At 49.4% G+C, this 22,909-nt stretch overlaps 1 protein-coding gene across 1 annotated transcript in view; it reads left to right on the top strand.

Moving 5' to 3' along the window:
* LOC143852666 (uncharacterized) overlaps positions 1 to 22,909 on the top strand; it is a 50,063-nt gene that overhangs the window by 22,295 nt on the left and 4,859 nt on the right. The gene's annotated exons all lie outside the window — the stretch shown is intronic.

The following is a 22,909-nucleotide window of genomic DNA, read 5'->3' as shown; positions in this document are numbered from 1 at the left end:
TTCTTTCTTCTCGGGATTCTATCTTTTTTTTATTGGATGTCGGGGAGGCCCCTACTCCTTGAATGTTCTAACTTGAAATTCCATCGGAATGTATAGCCCAAGTATTCTTTTTGGGGTTCATGTTCTATGCTCATGACTTTGTTGTCCGAAAGTCTTCTCTCAATTTTTCATTAACTTCACTTGATGTCTGGTATTCTTCGTTTGAAATTTTCACTTTTTCGACCCGATGTCTGAAGCTGAGGGTGACTTACGTTGAACAGTGCCAAGGCATGCTTCTGGTTTATCCTCATAGGACCAAGCAACACTTATTTGAACCCTCTAAATAGGTTTATCGATTCTTTGCGCTCTTCGGGAGATTTTGCCAATCCTTATTTCCCGAGTTTCGGATTTGGATACCACTATCCACGGTATCGATTTCATCTTCGAGTGGCTTTGCTCGACGCTCTTCCCCTCGTTTGATCAGCTTTCAAATCTCGAGGAGAATTTCATCGGCATCCTCGTCTGAGGAGGGTGTCTTAATTTGTTTATTAACATTAGATCCAAGAGTGAACATATACAAGAATAATGACGACACTGGAATCAAATGTTCGTTGCATTGAATGTTTGAAGTACATACATTGATTTTTGACGCGCCACGATAGGCTTTCCATCAAATTCAACAAAAGATTGGACATTGGTTCACAATGAGAGAGACCAATAAACACAACGTACGTAGAATTGATATTGACATGGTTAGGCTTACCAACTTTGACAGGAGGGTTGGTATACACTCTTCCAAACAAATTTCAAAGATGAGACACTTCATCGGAGGCAACGGATTGGCGCTGAAAGTTCAAGGACAACGTGCTTTCATTGATAATGATTGGAGAGAGCAATCCTGGAGTTAGAATCTCAGAAGAGAGGGCCTCTTTGGTTTCTGTTGATCCAGCTCAAATTGTCCTTTAGCACCTGACAATGGCAAGGCTTTCTCTGGTATAATGTTTTCAAGGAGTTCAAGCTCTGACATTTTTCTTTTCCCTTCCTAATCATTTTCCAGCCCAGAGGTGGTATAGGTAGAGGTGGTAAGATCTGTGAAGGGTTGAATGAGTTGAATGGTTCCCATGGTGGGTGAAAGAAGTGCAACACGGTTATGTGCAGGGTTCTCAGAAGCATTTGAGTTCGAGAAGACTGAGGGGATCCCCGTCTATCAGGTCATGGATGTCATCACCATCTCTCTCATTTCTCTCAAGACGAGACTTTCAGCATACTCAGCCATCTGGGCAATGTGAGAGGAAAAAGGTATAGCGGGCTAGACCAAGCGAGTTTAGAGATGAAAGCTTTTTGGGGTTGATGGTAGACGAGTGACTAAGACTCCTTTCATGGACACCACAAACACTAAGCTCAATGAGAATTAATCACATGGCAATGCAATGCGCAAGTTGAGACAAAAGGTAGCACAAACACATCCTTCCCCTTGGATAAAAATCCTACAGCATAACAACTGTACATGAAGATGTAGTACGGCAAGTACATGGTTCGTCAACAAGCCTAAAAGGATGATGACCACACTCAAGGTATTTGGAAAAAATTCGGCAGCATAACGGCCATACTAGGAGGGTCTCAGCAACTAAATATGAAGAGTATGCCGTCATGGTCAAGATAAAGCAGGGCTCTCAGCAAGAACACATTCCGGTAATGATAATGGCAAGATAGACTCATAACCGACATGCGGAGTACATCTGATCAGGATCAATCAAATGATCAAGCACATGGGAGATAGATCATGGCTAAAAGAGCCAAGCATCTGATGATAATCCATAAAATGGAGAGAGAGGAATAATTGATTAGATTATGAAGGAAAACTTAACTAGGAAGTAAACCCTAATCTAATAACAAATATGTATACATATATATACATCCTAACCAGGGGCACCAACCCTAGTCTAATCTAGCGGAGCCAAGGAGGTCTCGACTCGAAAATGTCTGTGAGTGTACTAGACAACGCGGCGAGTAATCACAGTGTGACTTACCCTTCTACACTACATGGGTAGGCTGACTTCTATCCTAGGCTCACACATGCTGGTCGCACATGTTCGTCCTATATGAGTACATATATATAGTGTCCTAGCAAGGGTTCCCTAATTTTGGTTCTAAAGGGAGCAACTAATATATATATACATAATATAATGAAATGAAAGTAGGGCCCAGGCATTTCTGCAGGGTACTATGCCTATGACCATACCCTTGATGTATAACGCCAGCACACCCAGCATTATACAGAGTATGTTCATTGCTCATCGGCTGCTGTAGAACACCAGCACACCCAGTGTCTACGGCTGCAGCTCTGGCGCATAGCTCGGAAATAGATACAACGGCTCCCATCTGGTGCGCGTCATATCTATTCCCTGAGGCCAATAATGAAAATAATGAAAGAAATAAAGAATATGACAATGCATGATGTGCAGTGTGTGAATCCCTTGTTTTATTTACGCACCTAATTGGTGCCCCTGGATTTCTAACGATAAAGTTCCCATTTAACTTGGTTTTGACCCAAATTTCTTCAAAATTAATAAAAATGGCATTTTCACAGAGTTAGGCAATGTTTCAAAAAATCCCCAGCAGAGTCGCCAGTCTGTGGACCCCGATCCGGGACGGGCGTGAGGGGACGGGCCCCCGCGCGAGTCTCTCTAGATCGTCCACGTGAAGGAGAGCCCCACCAAGGAACTCTCGAAAGAGTGCCCCTCACAGCATGAGCGGCGATGTAAAGTGAGATACCTCTCGATTCGGGGACTAGCCCAGATTCGAGGCGTACCTTAAACAAAGAAGAGTCGCCATCCAAGGAAGTAGGCCCTGGATCCCATGCTGTGCTCTGTCGCAACAGATAACCAGAGATATAAAAGGTCCGTGCCTGATGACGAATGGGGAAGGGATTAGGCGCCCCCGATTCGCCCAAGTGCGAGCACCTGGTCTCTTATGCCATTTATTATTAACTTTGAAGAGTTTTGGGTAAAAATCATGTGAAATGGGAACGAATATCCCCGAGGTAACGTCTAGCTAATCATGCATGTCTCGGAGATGAATAAGAAGCACACACAAAAAGAAATGAAAGATGTCACCTAAGAATAGCTAGATTATGAGTGCCATGCCTAATTGGTGTCTAAGTTCTGGTGGGCACACACATGCATGCTACATCTAAAGGTATAGGATCTGTACATGAAAGTAAGAAAACACAGCAAAACATACAGCACAACCAATGACTCGACACGACACACCCTAAACTCTAAGGTGATAATTGACTCGGACCAAGATGGCCATACATCTTAGCTGCACTACGTATCCCAGCCTCGGGAAGAATCAGAGCCAACGTAGTTCGGCGACCTATGCTAAACTACAATGCCTAACCCTCTAGAACCGCTATCCTAGACTCGATTAACTAGACCCGACTAGTTTTTAAAGCTTCTTGCGACATTACTTAAGTTCAAGTGAATGGTGATTTTAGGACTCCCTGTATGCCCTAACTAATGCCAGTGAACCCTACACCCTAGGTGTGACTAGGCTGTGTGTCCTAAGGAAAACCGTGGGCTATCTAAGCGCGTTCTAGTCTAGCCATCGGCTCGACTAAGTGTCTAACCGACCACGACCTGAGGCCTCCTAACTCTAGGGACACTCACATGACCGGACATGACAAAGCAACACGATCAGGACAGACTCCCCACTCTACGACACCCCCAAACGCCTAGGACTGACTCCTAACTCTATGGGAGGATCTTTTGAAAATTGTTGGTAAAGTTATTTTGAAGAATTTTTGTAGTTTTGGAAGGTTTTGAAGTTGTGAAAGTTATGAAGTTGTGGGAAATATTTGCAAAATGGTGTAAAAAGAGTGGAAAAAATAATGGTGACTGAACTCAGGGTGCCAGCAGCACGCCTGAGCTGCCTACGTACCCCTCAGCTAGGGATCAAGCCATCCGTAGTTCGGACGGAAAGGTGAGAAATAATGGTAAAGTGGTGTGTAAAGGGTGAAAGAGTGTAAAAAATGGTGACTGAACTCAGGGTGCCAGCAGCACGCCTGAGCTGCCTACGTACCCCTCAGCTAGGGATCAAGCCATCCGTAGTTCGGACGGAAAGGTGAGAAATAATGGTAAAGTGGTGTGTAAAGGGTGAAAGAGTGTAAAAAATGGTGACTGAACTCAGGGTGCCAGCAGCACGCCTGAGCTGCCTACGTACCCCTCAGCTAGGGATCAAGCCATCCGTAGTTCGGACGGAAAGGTGAGAAATAATGGTAAAGTGGTGTGTAAAGGGTGAAAGAGTGTAAAAAATGGTGACTGAACTCAGGGTGCCAGCAGCACGCCTGAGCTGCCTACGTACCCCTCAGCTAGGGATCAAGCCATCCGTAGTTCGGAACAGATTTTCCTAACTACACTCTAATGACTCGAGATTTTTGAGATTTTTGATTTTTCAGATGTTTTTGATTTTTTCGACACAAGAGGACAGAATCCTATCATCACAAGGGGAGGACAGACTCCTGATATCCCGCAAAGGTTGGACAGCATCCTATGCTTTGCGGGGGGAATGAACAGAATCACGACTCTGCAAGGGTTGGACAACATCCTATACCTTGCAAGAGCAGATAGAAGAATATGATCTGATAAAGGGTTGGCTGGAATCCTAACCCCTATGATGATAGGACAAGCTTCAGAAAGACTGAAGGACTGACTCCTGTGCTAACGACTGTTATAATTACTATTCATAATTACTATTCACAATACTATTCATGATTACTATTTAAAACTACTATTCACAGTAGGACCCACCAAGTACTATTCATACCTCAGCGGGCTCCACACCAGCGGGCCCCACATCAGCGGGCCCCACGTCAGCGGGCCCCACGTCAGCAGGCCCCACATCAGCGGGCCCCACATCAGCGGGCCCCACACCAGCGGGTCCCACCACCAGCGGGCCCCACACAAGCGGGCCCCACACCAGCGGGCCCCACACAAGCGGGTCCCACATCTGCCTAAAGAACCCACAACCATTGACCTATAGACAAGTGCGACAAATGGTAAACAGAGATGGAAATTTACAGACAGATTTAAGAGCAGCATGCCAAAGCGAGATCTGAGACTAGGTGCAGCTTTACCTTAGATTGAATCCTGATCGATTGATGCCTTTGATCCCCTTTGATTTTTCTTTTAGCTTCAAGCAGCTGATCTTTGCAAAATTCTCAAAATGGGTTGAAAATGAGAGGAAGAACGATGATGACGATCGGACCTCCGGTCAATTTGCCGGAGATGGAGATAATGGAAAATGCTGATTTTGGGTTAGAAGTGAAGGTGGAAGGAAGGTGATGGTGGTTGAAGTGAAAATGAAATGGGTTTGTTGGTAGAAAATGGGGAAAATCAAAATGAGATGGGTTTTAGACCTAGGGACCAAGGAGATGGGTAAGATGGAGGAGGGTGGTCGGTGGCGGTGGAATGGGATGGAGATGAAGGTGGAGGAAAAGAAATGGGGGGGGGTGCTGTGGATGGGATTCGGTGAAAAACCGAATGATTTTTTTTTTTTTTTTTTTTTTTTGAAGTGGGTTTTGCTCAAACATGGGTTTTGGGTAGAGATGGGGATGGAGGGGGGTTTGGAGGTGAAAATAGGGGGGAGTAGAATGGGGGAGGTGGCGGCTCGGATTCCGGTGAGTTGCCGGCCGGAGATGGGTTTGGCCTCGCCGGATTCCGGCTGGCCGTGGTGGTGGAGAGGGTGGCTCGGTCGGATTCCGACCGGGTGGGTGTTTTGGGTGGGGTTCGGTGGTGGAGAAAATGGGGGAAGAAGAGGTGGAGAAAAGGAAGAGTGGAGAAAGTGGGGGTGGGAGGCGGCTTGCCGGATTCCGGCAAGCTTGCAGGAGAAGATGGTGTTGGCTGCCCCTCTTTTTTTTTCTTTTTTTTGGAATGGGTTTTGTGAGTTTGGTTGGAATCGGTTTTGGGGAAGAAGGCTAGGTGGTGGCTGGTGGCGGTGGGGAGTGGCTATGGAGGAAGATTTTCGAGGTGGGTTTTGGGGGAAAATGGGTTTGGGTTTCGGTGGTGGAGGAAGGTGTAGGTGGAGGACGGTGGGGGATTTTCGAGGGGTTGGGCGGTGGTGGAGCCGGAGGTAGGGGGTGGCTGTGGTGGTGCCGGATTTTCAAAATGCCGAAATGGGTTTCGGTTTTTGGGGTTGGGGAAAATGGGTTTGGGTTTCGGTGGTGGAGGAAGGTGTAGGTGGAGGACGGTGGGGGATTTTCGAGGGGTTGGGCGGTGGTGGAGCCGGAGGTAGGGGGTGGCTGTGGTGGTGCCGGATTTAATGGAGCTCGCCGGATTCCGGTGGTGCTTGCCGGAATCAATGGCAAAGGGAAGAAAAGTGGTCGGTGGAAAAGAAGGTGGGATGGGATTAGAGTTGGGGAAGAGATGGGTTTGATCTTGGGGTTGCAATGGAGGAGGGTTTGGGCGAATATGGAGGTTGGATCTCCGGCGAGACCGCCGGAGAAGATGACCGGAGTGGTCTCTCTCCCTCTCTCTCTCTCTCTCTCTCTCTCTCCCTCTCTCTCTCTCTCTAGGTTTTTTTTTTTTTTTTCACAGCAGATGCTAGCCCCCCCTCCATTTTGCCATCATTCGATGGTTATGTAAATGGGAATGATATTTTCGCCCCCCCCTTTTGCTCCATGGGCAGCCCTCTCTTGTGCACTTGTGACTACTTTTGTACCCTATAGGGGGGGTGTCTAGGTTAAAAAAAGATGGGAAATCAAAAGGGCAATGATAAACTTGACCTTGCTTTTGCTATGGACAGCCACCTCATTAGTGAATTTACCTTATTTTCGATTGGGAAGGATGGTCCATAAAAAAAAAATGTTCAATGAAAATTTCGAATATTTATTAGACCCTTTAGTTTCCCGCAGGTAACCCTTTTCTGCGAAAATAGCCTAATTAGAACACCTCCTAACTAGATAAATCGCTCTTCTCTCAGGATACATTCACCCCCCTTTCTGGTTTACACTACGCACATTATCTTGGCTCGTTCGCTAGGCAAACGCGCTCGGATTTCGACGGAATTTTGCAGGGGCCTTGGTGGGACCCAAAGCTAGCCTAGGGTTAAGTTTGGGACCCTAGCTCATTGATTTGGTGGGGTTTTGCACAAAATTGGAAGGTTTAAGGCACGGTCAAAATGGGGTGTCTACACCTGTCCGGACAGCCGGACAGGTCTTTTGTCTTCTAGCGCTTTTGTCGTCTAGCGAACGCGCCATATCCTGTCCGGACAGCCGGACAGGTCTTTTGTCGTCTAGCGCTTTTGTCGTCTAGCGAACGCGCCATATCCTGTCCGGACAGCCGGACAGGTCTTTTGTCGTCTAGCGCTTTTGTCGTCTAGCGAACGCGCCATATCCTGTCCGGACAGCCGGACAGGTCTTTTGTCGTCTAGCGCTTTTGTCGTCTAGCGAACGCGCCATATCCTGTCCGGATAGCCGGACAGGTCTTTTGTCTTCTAGCGCTTTTGTCGTCTAGCGAACGCGCCATATCCTGTCCGGACAGCCGGACAGGTCTTTTGTCGTCTAGCGCTTTTGTCGTCTAGCGAACGCGCCATATCCTGTCCGGAGAGACGGACAGGTCTTTTGTCTTCTGAATGCGTCATATCCTGTCCGGACAGCCGGACAGGTCTTTTGTCGTCTAGCGCTTTTGTCGTCTAGCGAACGCGCCATATCCTGTCCGGACAGCCGGACAGGTCTTTTGTCGTCTAGCGAACGCGCCATATCCTGTCCGGACAGCCGGACAGGTCTTTTGTCTTCTAGCGCTTTGGGACCTGTGCCTTGTATTTAATGCAGGCGGCGCATTTAATGCGGTCGGCGCATTTAATGCGAACGGCGCATTTAATGCGGAAGGCGACGTGGCGCACTTCGGCTGGCGGAAAGGGGCGGGATTTTTCCCGCTCTTCCCAGCCTCTCTATAAATACTGAAGTTTACTCTTCATTTCTTACTTTTCATCTTTTACTCTCCTCCTCTTCTGTTCGGCTACTCAAGTTTTCTGCCCGCTTCGGATCAGTGAGCCCGGAGGTCCTCGTCCAACACTTCAGTTCGGTAATCTTTTTTAGCTTTTAGCTTTTCTTTTCTTCCTTTTTTATGTCTAGCACTAGTTCGGAGACGGACTCCAGCTCAAAGGAGTCCGGTTCGACCAGTACCACCACGGGGTCCGGGGCGTCGGAGAGGGCGGTGCCGGCCTCACCTATAGTGGAGGCCGGTGTTGAGGGCGAAGAGCTAGTGATCGTAATAGACGAGGAGAGCGGTGAGGAAATGAGTGTGGACTTAGACACAATCCCGGCCTGTGGGGACGGACCGGACCGGGTAGAAACCAGCGACGATGATGAGGACGTCGAAGCGGCAGTTCCTCAATCGTCGCGCATGCCAGTCGAGGTGATAGCGGAGGCACAGATGGAAGCCAACCCACAGTATAACATCGGGGCCCTATACGAGGTGAACCATCTGTGGCCGAACAGGCTTCAGATCGTCAGGGACAAATACTGTATTCCTAGCCGGTACATTCTGAGGGCGGCTGTCGAAGGGGATCGGGCCAGCAACGATAGTGCAGACCTCTGCGTATATGAAGAGGCCTTACGGGCCGGGCTTAGGCTCCCCTTCCACCCCTTTTTTGCGGACGTACTGAATTATTACGGGCTGGCGGTTACACAGGTCGTCCCAAACTCTTGGAGAACGCTGATCGGCTTCTTGTACCTTCTTGAAGTCCGGCTCCGTAGGAACCCCACCGTGCCCGTCTTCAGGATGTGTGCGCACCTGAAGAGGCATAAGGACGGCGGCTGGATCTACATTAGCCAGAGGCCTGAAATGAAAATGATCACTGGGATACCTTCTTCCATTCACACATGGAAGAACAGGTTCTTCTATGTAAAGGACACCGTGCCGGGCTCGCACTGGCCGTTCTCATTACAATGGAGAACGCCGGACACTCGCCGCCTTAGTAAAAAACCAGCCCTCGAGGACTATGACCATATGACCTTCGCTCTGATCAAAGAAGAGCTCAAGCGAGGTCCAATACACTGCTCAGAGTTCGAAGAAGAGGCCGAGCTGGTCGCACTCGGGGTCAGTCGTGCGACGCCGGCACGTACGTAGATCTTTTAGGATAACATTTTGTTTTTCTGAAGTGTTCTTCAATTTTCACATTTCTGACTGCGCTCCGTTCTCTTTTGCAGAAATGGTGAAGCAGATGTCCCTTTTAGACAGAATCAAGCAGACCTCGGGCGCGTCCCCAGCGCAGGAGCAGCCCCAAACAAAGGGCAAGAAGAGGAAGGTGCCGGAGTCGACCCCGCCGATGGTCGCACTGGCTAAGCCTCTGAAAAGCAGCCGGGCGACGCATAAGCTTGCCCTATCGAGCCGGGCAGATACCCCGGCTCAGAGCTCAAAGTCCGGAGCGGCGACAGGGCCAAAACACGGCGGGGCAGTACTGGGTATTCCGGCCGCCGCATCAGTTGGAGGCGACAACGTCTTCCGCCCGAACTGGGCCGTGCAGAAAACGGACACCGGTCTGGGGGATACCCGGGTGGCCACAGAGTTGATGTACAAGGGCGTCCTCCCACGCGACCGGTTAGAAGTCGAAAAAGAGGTGCCGGAGACCTGCGAACCGGCAATCAGCTCCGCCCTCTATCAACTCCAGGTCTACTCAAGGGATATGGCTAAGAAGCGATATCTCTTCTCTGAGACGATCACAAGGATCGAGTCTGAAAAGGCCCAACTCCAGAAGGAGAACGGCGAGCTCAATGAAGCCGTCCAGATCAAAGAGGCCGAACTCAACAGCTTACAGGACGAACTGCAGAGGGTCAAAAACCAGGCCGTGCAGGATCTCCTAAGTTCGGCAGAGAGGGCCGGAAGGAAGGAGAAGGCGGCCGTGGAGAAGGCCGTGAAGGAAACCGAGGAGAGGAAGGAGGCCCAGCACTTCGACTTAGGCCTCCAGGCTTACAGGGCGGGTTTCCTTCTCTGCTCCGAGCAGGTGAAGAGGCTTCACCCCGGCATCTCCTTGGACGGGCTAACCGTCCCGTATGCACCTCCGGAGGAGGAGGAAGATGAGGAGGAAGACGAACCAGACTCCTCCCGGCCTATTGAAGTAGATGCGGAGGTGACTGTGGCCGCCGTCTCCTCTGCGGAGGGCGGCGAGCTTGCAGCCCTCACTCCCACAGAGGTCGTCACCGAGGTGGTGGCAGACGAGGAGGCCTGAGTAGCAGCCTTCTTTCTTTTTGGTAATATGTTTTTTTGCACAGTTTGTAATGCCCATTCTTTGTAAGCCAGCTCGGCGAAGAGAGCAATTTTGTAATATGAATACTGAATACAAATACATTTTTGTTCAACTGTCTGTACGGCATTCTTATTTTTTGTACGCATTATTTCTGTGCTGCGTCGAGAACCGAGCTGGAAGCTTGGTACTCAAACACTTAGGAAATATTTGAAGGTGGTTTCCACTACGGGCGTCCAGGCTGGAACTGATCTCCAAGCCACTAGGATGAGCCGGAGTGCACCACTACTGCTCGTCCTAAGTCTGCGAGAACCGAGCTGGAAGCTTGGTACTCAAACACTTAGAAAATATTTGAAGGTGGTTTCCACTACGGGCGTCCTGGCTGGAACTGATCTCCGAGCCACTAGGATGAGCCGGAGTGCACCACTACTGCTCGTCCTAAGTCTGCGAGAACCGAGCTGGAAGCTTGGTACTCAAACACTTAGGAAATATTTGAAGTGGTTTCCACTGCGGGCGTCCTGGCTGGAACTGATCTCCGAGCCACTAGGATGAGCCGGAGTGCACCACTACTGCTCGTCCTAAGTCTGCGAGAACCGAGCTGGAAGCTTGGTACTCAAACACTCAGGAAATATTTGAAGTGGTTTCCACTGCGGGCGTCCTGGCTGGAACTGATCTCCGAGCCACTAGGATGAGCCGGAGTGCACCACTACTGCTCGTCCTAAGTCTGCGAGAACCGAGCTGGAAGCTTGGTACTCAAACACTTAGGAAATATTTGAAGGTGGTTTCCACTGCGGGCGTCCTGGCTGGAACTGATCTCCGAGCCACTAGGATGAGCCGGAGTGCACCACTACTGCTCGTCCTAAGTCTGCGAGAACCGAGCTGGAAGCTTGGTACTCAAACACTTAGGAAATATTTGAAGTGGTTTCCACTGCGGGCGTCCTGGCTGGAACTGATCTCCGAGCCACTAGGATGAGCCGGAGTGCACCACTACTGCTCGTCCTAAGTCTGCGAGAACCGAGCTGGAAGCTTGGTACTCAAACACTCAGGAAATATTTGAAGTGGTTTCCACTGCGGGCGTCCTGGCTGGAACTGATCTCCGAGCCACTAGGATGAGCCGGAGTGCACCACTACTGCTCGTCCTAAGTCTGCGAGAACCGAGCTGGAAGCTTGGTACTCAAACACTTAGGAAATATTTGAAGTGGTTTCCACTGCGGGCGTCCTGGCTGGAACTGATCTCCGAGCCACTAGGATGAGCCGGAGTGCACCACTACTGCTCGTCCTAAGTCTGCGAGAACCGAGCTGGAAGCTTGGTACTCAAACACTTAGGAAATATTTGAAGTGTTTTCCACTGCGGGCGTCCTGGCTGGAACTGATCTCCGAGCCACTAGGATGAGCCGGAGTGCACCACTACTGCTCGTCCTAAGTCTGCGAGAACCGAGCTGGAAGCTTGGTACTCAAACACTCAGGAAATATTTGAAGTGGTTTCCACTGCGGGCGTCCTGGCTGGAACTGATCTCCGAGCCACTAGGATGAGCCGGAGTGCACCACTACTGCTCGTCCTAAGTCTGCGAGAACCGAGCTGGAAGCTTGGTACTCAAACACTCAGGAAATATTTGAAGTGGTTTCCACTGCGGGCGTCCTGGCTGGAACTGATCTCCGAGCCACTATGATGAGCCGGAGTGCACCACTACTGCTCGTCCTAAGTCTGCGAGAACCGAGCTGGAAGCTTGGTACTCAAACACTCAGGAAATATTTGAAGTGGTTTCCACTGCGGGCGTCCTGGCTGGAACTGATCTCCGAGCCACTAGGATGAGCCGGAGTGCACCACTACTGCTATATGCTGATGTCTACATAAGTTACTCAAAGAGGGACACTTGTTCGGGAAACTTATTTTATTCATTCCAGAACTTGGATGATTACAGCAGTTCTTTACAAGCCTATGAAGGCAAACAAAATTACTGATAGTAGATCCGAAGATTTCTAGAATTCCAGGCGTGTGGTAGCATGTGTTCGTCGAGGGACTCTAACCGATAGCTTCCTGGGCGGATGACTTCTTTGATTCGGTACGGTCCTTCCCAGGTCGGAGAGAGCTTGCCCACGCTTCTTGGCTGGGAAACGGAGGCTTTCCTCAGGACTAGGTGGCCGGCACGGAATTCCCTTGGTCGGATCTTGACGTCATGATATCTGGATACTTTCTGCTTATAGGCCGCCGCCCTGATCTGAGATTCCTCACAGACTTCTTCAAGCAAGTCAAGGTTGGCACGGAGTCCGTCCCCGTTGAGCTGCTCACTGAAATGGACGATCCTTGGGGAGGGGACGCCGATGTCAACCGGGATCACTGCTTCTGTTCCGAAGGAGAGATTGAAGGGTGATTCGCCTGTGGCCGTACGCGGAGTAGTCCGATACGCCCAGAGCACATGATACAGTTCATCCGCCCAACGTCCGGCCTTGCCATCCAGTCTCTTCTTTATCCCCTGCAAGAGGGTCCTGTTCGTCACCTTTGTTTGCCCATTAGTCTGAGGATGTGCCACAGATGTGAATCTCTGCTCTATGTGCAGGTCAGAACAAAACTTTCGGAAGTTCCTCGAGTCGAACTGCTTGCCATTGTCCGTTATGAGGACCCTGGGGATTCCGAACCTGCACACCACTGATTTCCAGAAGAAGTTCTGTACATTCTGCTCTGTGATCTTGGCCAGAGGCTCTGCTTCTACCCATTTGGTGAAATAATCAATGGTGACAACGACGAACTCACGGCCTCCCGAGGCCGGCGGAAAGGGGCCCAGAATATCCATTCCCCATACTGCGAAGGGAAGAGGACTGATGATCGGGGCCATCGGAACGGGTGGCTGGTGGACGGTCGGAGAGAACTTCTGGCACTTCTCGCACTTTTTCACAAGGCTGAGCGCGTCCTTCCTCAATGTAGGCCAGTACAGACCTCTCAGGAGGATTTTAATGGCCAGGGCCTTGCCCCCGAGGTGCTCTCCGCAGATTCCTTCATGGGTTTCCTGAAGGGCTAACAAGGCATCACTGGGGCGAAGACACTTCAGATACGGGAGGGTATACGACCTCTTGTATAGAGTCTCGCCATCCAGTGAAAACCTCGCTGCCCTCTGCGTGACCTTACGGGCCTCCTTTCTCTCTCCCGGGAGCTCTCCGCTGCGCAGATACCTGATTATCTCATCCATCCAGCACGGTTCATCGTCAATCTGCATCACCACGACGGACTGGGCATCGATACTGGACCTCTTCAGAAACTCCATGCGAATTTCTCTGAGGGCGGTGTAACCCGATTCCGCAAGCTTTGATAGCACATCTGCCTTTACATTCTCTGCTCGGGGGATTCTGACGACCTCAAAGCGCTTGAAATGAACGGCCAGACTGCGGACCCTTCCCAAGTACTTGATCATTCGCTCTTCACGGGCTTCATATACTCCCTGGATCTGACAGACGACCAGCTGTGAATCGCAGTACGCCCGTAACCTCTGAGCACGGGTCTGCACAGCGAGATTCATCCCGGCTATGAGCGCTTCATATTCTGCTTCGTTGTTGGACGCACGGAAACCAAACCTCAGGGCATAGTTCAGGACGAAGTCCTCTGGTCCAGTGAGAACTAGTCCTGCACCACACCCTGTCTTGTTCGATGACCCGTCCACATAAACTTCCCAGAGCGGCTCTTCATCAAAAACTGGGTGCGCGATGACGGACTCAGTCCCGGGGGGTGGTGATGCTCTGGAAACGACTCGAGGCTCCGGTAGAGCCAGCTCTGCTTCTGGAGACGGAACTGCTACCAGCCCGGGGTCTGGGTCCGGAACTGTGCACTCGGCTATGAAGTCAGCGAGAATCTGAGCTTTGATCGCCGGCCTGGGTAGATACTTGATATCAAACTCACTGAGCTCCACGGCCCACTTGACAAGTCGGCCCGAAGTGTCTGGTCGGTGGAGGATCTGTCTGAGAGGCTGCCCTGTCAAGACCTTGATTGTGTGCGCCTGGAAGTACGGCCTTAGCTTCCGGGCCGCCATAATGAGGGCGCACACGAGCTTCTCTACTCGCTGATATCTGGTCTCTGCATCGTGGAGGACCTTACTGAAATAGTAGATCGGCTTTTGCTGGTTAGACTCTTCTTTGATCAGTACTGCTGCAACTGCCAAGGGTCCCGCTGAGAGGTACAGAATCAGCTCTTCTCCTGGCTCCGGCGTGGACAACAAGGGGGGGAGGATAAGTACTGCTTCAGCTCCTCGAACGCTGCTTGACATTCCGGAGTCCAGGGCGCGGTTTTTATACCTTTGATAGCATTGAAGAACGGGAGGCATCTCTCGGCGGATTTAGAAATAAACCGCCCCAGAGCTGCCACCAGTCCGGTCAGCCGCTGTACTTCTCTGATAGTGTTGGGAGGAGTCAGCTCCATTACTGCCTTGATCTTCTCCGGATTCGCCTCTATTCCTCTCTGGCTTACCATGAAGCCCAGGAATTTGCCTGCTCCGACGCCAAACGTACATTTGGTCGGATTAAGCTTCATGTTGTGTTCCCTCAAGACTTGGAAGGCCTCTTCGAGGTCGGAGACGTGGTTGGAAGCACTTCTGCTCTTCACTAGCATATCATCAACGTAGACCTCCATGTTCCGACCGATCTGATTTCTGAACAGCTTGTTGACGAGACGCTGGTAAGTGGCTCCTGCATTCTTCAGTCCGAAAGGCATCACCCGATAGCAATAAGTCCCCTGGTCGGTAACAAATGATGTCTTCGGGATGTCTGACTCGTACATTCTGATTTGATTGTATCCTGAGAAAGCATCCATGAAACTGAGCAGCTCGTGACCTGCTGTAGCGTCAATGAGCTGGTCTATTTTTGGGAGTGGGTAGCTGTCCTTTGGGCAGGCCTTGTTCAGGTCTGTGAAGTCTATACAGGTCCTCCACTTCCCATTGGACTTTTTCACCATCACCACATTCGCGAGCCAGTCCGGATACTGGATCTCACGGATGAAATCGGCCTTCAAAAGCCTCTCCACCTCTTCTCTGATGGCTCTCCGCCTTTCTGGTGCAAAGTGTCTCCGCTTCTGCTTCACGGGCTTGCATGTCTGATCGACACCGAGCTCGTGGGTGCTAATCGATGGGTCAATGCCGGGCATGTCTGAAGGAGTCCAGGCAAAGACATCTGCATTGGCTCTGAGGAACTGAACGAGATCCTGCTGCGCGGCCTCTGGCAGGGCAGAGCCGATCTGGACAACCCTCTGTTCGTCATCGATGTTCAATTGAATAGAGATGAGGTCCTCTGCGGGCTCGTTGACTGTGACCTGCGCTTCGTCTCTCAGATCGTACAGCTCGATTGGAAGAGACTCAGACGCATTCTTCCCTCTCAGCGCTGCCGCATAGCATTGTCTTGATTGGGGCTGATCCCCTCTGACTTCACCTACGCCTCCTGGCGTAATGAACTTCATCTTCTGATGATAAGCGGAGGGAATAGCTCGGAGGAGGTTCTGGCCAGGGCGTCCTAGAATGGCATTATAGGCCAACTTGGCCTTAACCACCAGGAAGGTCACCATAGCGAAGGACTGGCGGGGAGGCTCCCCGATAAGAACTGGAAGCTCAATCTGCCCTTCGACCTTGACAACTTCTCCCGAGAACCCGAACAGATCTGAGTTGGCCGGCTTCAGACGGTCAGCTCCGATCATCATCTGTTCGAAGGCGTGATAGTAGAGGATGTCGGCGGAGCTCCCGTTGTCGACCAGGATCTTCTTCATTTCCCAGTTCGCCACTAGCATGGTGACGACCAGGGCATCATCGTGCGGGAGGATCAGACCGTCAAGATCTGCCTCCGAAAAGGATATCTCATTTTCTGGCTCGGCCCTCTTGCTGCAGGCATGGACGGCGTTGACCTGCCGGGCATAGGTCCTGCGGGCCGATGAAGAGGTCCCTCCCGCGGTCGGCCCTCCTGAAATGGTACCAATAACACCATGAGGTTGAGGTTGAGGTTGAGGTACCTGAGGAGGGAGAACGGCCGGGGCAGGAGCCTGGATGCGGTCGCCCAGAGGTTGGGCGTCTCGAGGGCTTCTGTCTCTGGGCCTCGGGTTGTCCTGGCGCTCCCTTCTGTTGTCATTGTTTTTTAAGTACCTCCCGAGGTACCCTCTGCTTATCAGCTGCTCGATCTCCTCCTTGAGATGAATGCAGGCATTGGTGTCGTGGCCGTGGCTCTTATGGAACCGGCAATACCTGGACATATCTTGCGTGCCCGCCTCTGGTGTCTGCTTCTTCGGCCATCGGATGAAATCTTCTTTCCGAATGGCTGCCAAAATTTGAGCCCTGGATGCGGTGAGCGGCGTGTAGCGCTCCCTCGTCGGGGGGCTCCTCTCCTTTCGAGGCCGGGGGGAGCTCCTTTCCTTCCGGGACGGACTGCTCTCCTTCCTCTGGGGCCTGTCGTCCCTACGTTGCTTGGCGGAGTTCTTCTCCTCTGGTCTTCTCTTGCTGACGGAATCCAGGGCAGCGAGAGTTTCCTCGACGGAAATGTACTCTTCCGCCCCGGTCATCAGATCTGCCAAGGACTGCGGATTGCGTCGAGCGACTGCTCTTCTGAAGTCGGTGGACCGGGCTCCGGCCAGAAGAGCATTCGTTGCCGCGGAGGGATCCAGGTTGGGTACCTGCAGGGCCTCCCTGTTGAACCGGCCAACGAACGCTTTTAAGGCCTCACCGTCTTCCTGCCTCAGGGCCATCAGTGAAGCCGTTGTCTTTCGAGGTCTTCTGCTGCTCATGAAATGCCGGGCCAGGTCGTCCCCGAAGTCGTCGAAATTGTCCACAGACTTGGGCTTCAGCCGTGAGTACCAGTCTCTCGCGGCTCCAGTTAATGTGGTGGGGAGTGCCCTGCAAAGGAACCCGTCCGACGCCCCGTGGAGAAGCATCGTGGTCCTGAAGGTCTGCAGATGATCCACGGGATCGGTGGTCCCATCGTACTGCGGGATCTGCGGCATCTTGAAGCCCAAGGGGACTGCCGCACCGAGTACCCTGTCTGTGAAAGGGGGATTGCTACTGAAGATCCTTGAAGCAGGGCGGCCATGATCTCTAGCCAGCTCTTCGATTCTATTATCGATCTTCTGGATTCTCAGTAACATCGGATCATCCCTCTGTTCGGCCAGACGGGCAGGTCTACTCCTTACGGCTGATGGGCTCCTTGCGGATCCGGACTGGCTGAGGGGACTCCTTCGCCGGTGCCGCGATCCCTCTCCTTGCATAGGGTCTCTCTTGCTGCCACGTTTCTGCACGGAGGGAGATCGTGACCGGTGATGCTGACGAGGCTCAGGGCGCACGTTCCTGTCCCGCGAGCGGTGGTCTCTTCTTGTGGAGTGACGAGTTTGGTCCCGGGGTGGAGACGCGCGTTCTCTGCGGGAGCTTTCTCCCCTCTGAACGGGTCGAGAAACCTCGACTGGGTGTTGCTGGAGTGCGGGGGCCGCATTCCTGAACTGCGCAACTACAGCAGTCATTTCTTGAAAAAGGGCCCGCATCTCCCTTGGGGTCGGGGTAGGGTCTGAACGGTCCGAGTGGGGCGAAGTCCGCTCCACGGCCGCCCCGACCTCCACCTGTGAGGCCAGCCGCTCACTTCGTCCTTCACGGGGGGCCGTAGCCCGGGTAGCCCGGGAAGTCGGAGGTGCTCGCTTGCCGGTCTGTCCTACCATTTTTATCTGAGTGAGATTTCGAACAGCCTTTTGTTGCGTAGTCCCACGGATGGCGCCAAATCTGTTAGGCCTAAAATCGGTAACAGGTTATGGTAGGGCTGGGTGGTCCGACTGAGGGGCTGGTTGAGTCCTGCGCTGCACAAGAGTACAGACAAGAGAAAGAAAAGAGTCAGAGGACCAACCCGGAGTGATACTCCGGACGGGCGCTTCGACACTCAAGTCAGTATGAGCAGGAGTGCAGAGCAATGCCAGAGCAAAAGCTTAGAGTTTTGGTTCTCAGATTTTCCAGGACCCTCACCTTAGTACAAGTGAAGGCTATTTATAGTGATTCTGAGCCACCTGTCTAGGACAGGTGGTAGTTCTGAGCCAGGTGGTGGCCTCTGTATGGACCAGGTCTCATACCTAAGGAGGGCAGGTGGAGGTCCCTGATTGGTCCAGGTGCCACACCTAGTGGAGACAGGTGTTGGCCTTCCAACGGTCCTTGTGAGGGCCACGTGCCAGCAGCTAATTGGATGCTGAGTTCGGACCCCTCAGTGCTGAGTCCGGATTCCCTCAGTGCTGAGTCCGGATTCCCTCAGTGCTGAGTCCGGACCCCATCAGCCGCCATCTGGATCTGGCCCTTTCTCTCGCCTCTTCAAGCAGGTCGAGGTTCGTCCTTAGCCCTTCCCTGTTATGCTGCTCATTGAAGTTTTCGAGTCTCTCTCCTTTCTTCGTCCCGTTCTTCAGATATCTCACGATGTCATCCATCCAGCATGGCTCCGGTTCTACCTGCAGAACTGTAGCCTCATTGGAGTCGATGCTCGCTTGTTTGAGCGCCTCGGGCATCTGCTTTCGCATTTTCAGTTCGCGGCAGCCTGATGATTTCGAACTCTTCAAATCTTTTCACTAGGGCTCTTGCCTTCTCTAGATATTTTGCCACTCGGGCTTCTTTGGCGTCATATTCACCCTTCAGTTGGCTTATGACTAACTGGGAGCTGATTTTTGCAAGGACGCCCTTCATTCATTCCTCCCATTTTTTCCACTTAAAAAATGGGCATAAAATTTGTTTAACACCAATTTACATAGAAAGAAACAGAGCCTTAACTGTGTCGTAGTGTCCACTGAAAACATGCAAAAAAGGTATGGTGGGGCCACCTATTTGGATGATCTAAACCAGTCTTGCCTCAAAAATTTTCTTCATATGATGATCACAACCCTTAAAATTGTCGAGGTGTCGGTGATATTGTTTTTGAACTTAGCATTTCCGTTAGGGCCCGTTTGGATGCCGAGAAGATTTTGATTTGGATTTCTCACATTTGCAGCCCTTTTTGCATTGTAATATGGATCGGATCAAATTCTTGGATTTCTAATTCAGCAGCTGACAGTGAAAAAAATCAGATTTCTAAGTTTGCTGTGGAAATAAGAAATTGGAAATCCATAGATCTGGCAGTTTCCTTCACCCTCTTTGCTCCTCAACCTCTCCCCTCCACTAGGAAGTACCCCCTTCCCTCTCTGTCTCCCTCTACATGAGCTGCCGGATCTATTCAATTTGTATTCAAAACTTAATTCCAAATCCAAATACAAAATGGGAGGTATCCAAACGGACCCTTAACCCTGATTTTGGCTCCGTTGACATTTCCTCTGGTTTGGTTAGGGCTAGGGATGGGTAAAGGCAAACCAAATTACTTTTGGTTTGGGTTAGGGTTGAGGCCTTGGCAACTCGACCCAACCTCCATCCTTTAATTTTATCATGATTTTGTTTGGGTTATGTTTCTATTTTGTATTTTTTTTTCCTGTGCCCTAGGTTAACCCGGACACAACCCGTGTCAACCCGACCCAGTTTCAGTTAAGATGGGTTGGGTTAGGGTTGAGAGAATTAGAGGTGGGTTGGGTTAGGGTTGACCATCCTCAACCTGAGGCTCGAGTTGGGTCGGGTTAGGGTTGAGGGAATGCTAACTCAGGTTGGACCAGGGTTGGCGTCAACCCGATCCAACCCGACCCGAGTTGCACCCCTAGGTGCGGCTGGTTGCCATTATTGGTAATCACACCCTCTGCGCAAGCAAACACTTACCACTATTCTCTGAGGTAATTCCAGGCAAAGGGATTGTCTATTCTTTGGCAGCAGGAAAAAAACCAATAAAATATATATTTTATAAAAAATATTCCATGCTCTACCGAGGTCGAAATTATCTTAGAAAATAGAAAAAAAAATTGATGTTGAAAATAATCAATGGAAAATGAGTTAGCCTAACATTGAAAACCTTTTCTACAGCCAAAATTGTATGGTGTACTCACGTAGCTGTTGGCCCGTTGTCGGATCAAATATGGCACACTGTTCACGCCACAAAACACCTATATATTGATTCCAGGAATCCAAATAATTCCCACAAGTTAATAATTTTTTGGGGAGTGCTAAACTGAAGGCTGCCCTTTCAAAAAATCAGCAGCAAGGAGCCACCATTGGATGGACATTTATTCCTTAACTTCTACATTTTTCAGTTCTTTTATAAATGCACTGAGGGGATGTGATCCAATGGTGGCGCCCACGTGACTGATTTTTGCAAGAGCGCCCTTCAGTTAAGCATTCCTCTATATTTTTCATGAATAATTGTGGTTGCAAAATGGGGATTTATAGGTGGAAAATTTATGGTGTTGGGCCACCATAGGTATAAAAATTGATCGGGGCAGTTGAATTGGATGATTCTAAGCTTCTGACCATTAATTATGTGAAGATCTTGATCAAGAGTTATGATCATCCAATCATGGTGGAATCAACAACATTTCCTAGCATTTTCTACTCATAAGGTACACATAGTATCTGGACTGTTGAATTGGATGATTCTAAGCTTTTGACCATTAATTATATGAAGAACTTAATCAAGGGTTATGATCATCCAATCGTTGTGGGATTAAAAACAAGGAAAAATTGTCAATTGGTGACACAAAAATGACAAAATAGTGGATGGGTGACACCCTTTTAAAAACTTATGAACGGAGGTCAAAACACCTTTTACGTACATGGCCTTTTACATAAATGCCCCTGAGGGCAAAAAAAACCCATCGTTTTAACTTTTCTTCATCTTTAACTGTTGAGAAGCTTTTATTTTTCACTTTTACTCTCTCCTTTTTTCATTTTTAGCCACCTGCAACTCATCTTCTCTGGCGTGAAGTGGTGACCGGCGTGAAAATCAACCCATTTTCTCTGACGTGAGGTGGGTTCCTGCGCTACTCTGACGTCTCTTCTCCGTTCTCAACCATATTCCGGCATGGGCTTCATTTTTTCCGGCGTGTTCCCCATCCCCATCGTCTCAACGATGGTAGGGTGTCATGTTTCATTTTTTTTTTACTTTTATTTTCCTTCTATTAAGTTACTTTTGTGGTATATTGTTTCATTTTCACTATTTGGAAGCCTTTACACATCTAGGGCTTTATTTTTTTATTTTTTTCCCTATTAAGTTGGCTTTGATGAAAAACCGTTGACATGTACTGTTTCATTTTCACTGTAGAGCCCTTTTAATAATCTCTCATTTTCAGTGTTGAGAACCCCTTATCCCCTTTTCACTGTTGATAACCCCGTCTTGTGATTGATAATCTCCCTTTTCCAGTGCTTAGAACTCCCTCTAGGTGGTTCATAATCCCCTATTTCCAGTGTTGGGAACCCCCTTTTGAGGTTGATAATCCTCAATTTTCAGTGTTGAGAACCCCTCCAGGTAGATTGATAATCCCCCATTTATAGTGTTGAGAACCCTCTTTTGAGATTGATAATCCCCAATTTCCAATGTTGAGAACCCTCTCAAGGAATAGTTGATAATCCTCCATTTCCAGTGTTGAGAACCCCCTCATTTCTAGTGTTGGTAACCCTCTCTAGGATGTTGATAATCCCCCATTGCCAGTATTGAGAACCCCCTCTAGCTAGATTGATAATCCCCCATTTGTAGTGTTGAGAACCCCCTTTTGATATTGATAATCCCCCATTTCCAGTGTTTTGATAATCCCCGATTTTCAGTTTTTAGAACCCCCTGTAGGTAGATTGATAATCCCCCATTTTTAGTGTTGAGAACCCCCTTTTGAGATTGATATTCCATAATTTCCAATGTTGAGAACCCTCTCTAGGTAGTTGATAATCCCATATTTCCAGTGTTGAGAATCCCCTCATTTCCAATGTTGGTAACCCTCTCTAGGTAGTTGATAATCCCCGATTGCCAGTGCTGATAATCCCCCATTTCTTGCGAAATTCTGTAGGAAAACCTTTTAATGTTCACAGATGTTTGTTTTTTATGATGATTGTGTCAAAAACTTTATTTTTTAATGGAGATTGGTAGAAACTATGGCAGGGGAGCTGTTAAATGGTAGGGGAAGTTGTTTGTGAATGGCTAGGGAATTTGTAAAATTTAAACAGGTTTTATGGTGTGTGTTTGTGTATGTATTTCAATTTGAACAAGTGAAGTTGTTTGTAAATAGGTGGAGAACTTGTAAATTTAAACAGGTTTTATGGAAGTGTGTTTATGTTTGTGAATGGGTGAAGAACTTGTAAATTGAAACAGGTTTTATGGAAGTGTGTTTTTGTTTGTGAATGGGTGGAGAACTTGTACATTGAAACAGGTTTTATGGAAGTGTGTTTGTGTTTGTGAATAGGTGGAGAACTTGTACATTTAAACAGGTTTTATGGAAATGTGTTTTTGTTTGATCATGGGTGGAGAACTTCTAAATGTAAACAGGTTTTATAGAATTGTGTTTGTGTTTGTGTTTAAATTTGAACATTGGAACTTGTTTGTGAATGAGTGGAGAACTTGTAAATTTAAACAGGTTTTAGACAATTGTGTTTGTGTTTGTGTTTCAAGTTGAAATGTGTATTTTTTTGGTTAAAATGCTTACAGGTTAAGTACACAGTTTTCTATGGTCCTATGATGTGTTTCTGAGACCAGTAGCTTTATCTACCTTGGTATATGGTTGGTGACCCATTTTTTGGGTGGATAACCCACTTTAGAAGGTCAATCACCCAAAAAAATGGGAGATTGGTAAGCCTAAATTTCAATTTCATTAGCT

Source organism: Tasmannia lanceolata, unplaced genomic scaffold (genome assembly GCF_043159265.1).
Source record: "Tasmannia lanceolata isolate RefF3 unplaced genomic scaffold, GAP_Taslan_0.1 ptg000019l, whole genome shotgun sequence".
Classification (NCBI taxonomy): Eukaryota; Viridiplantae; Streptophyta; class Magnoliopsida; order Canellales; family Winteraceae; genus Tasmannia; species Tasmannia lanceolata.
Note: the sequence above shows the minus strand (reverse complement) of the source record. Positions and strands in the feature narration are given on the sequence as shown.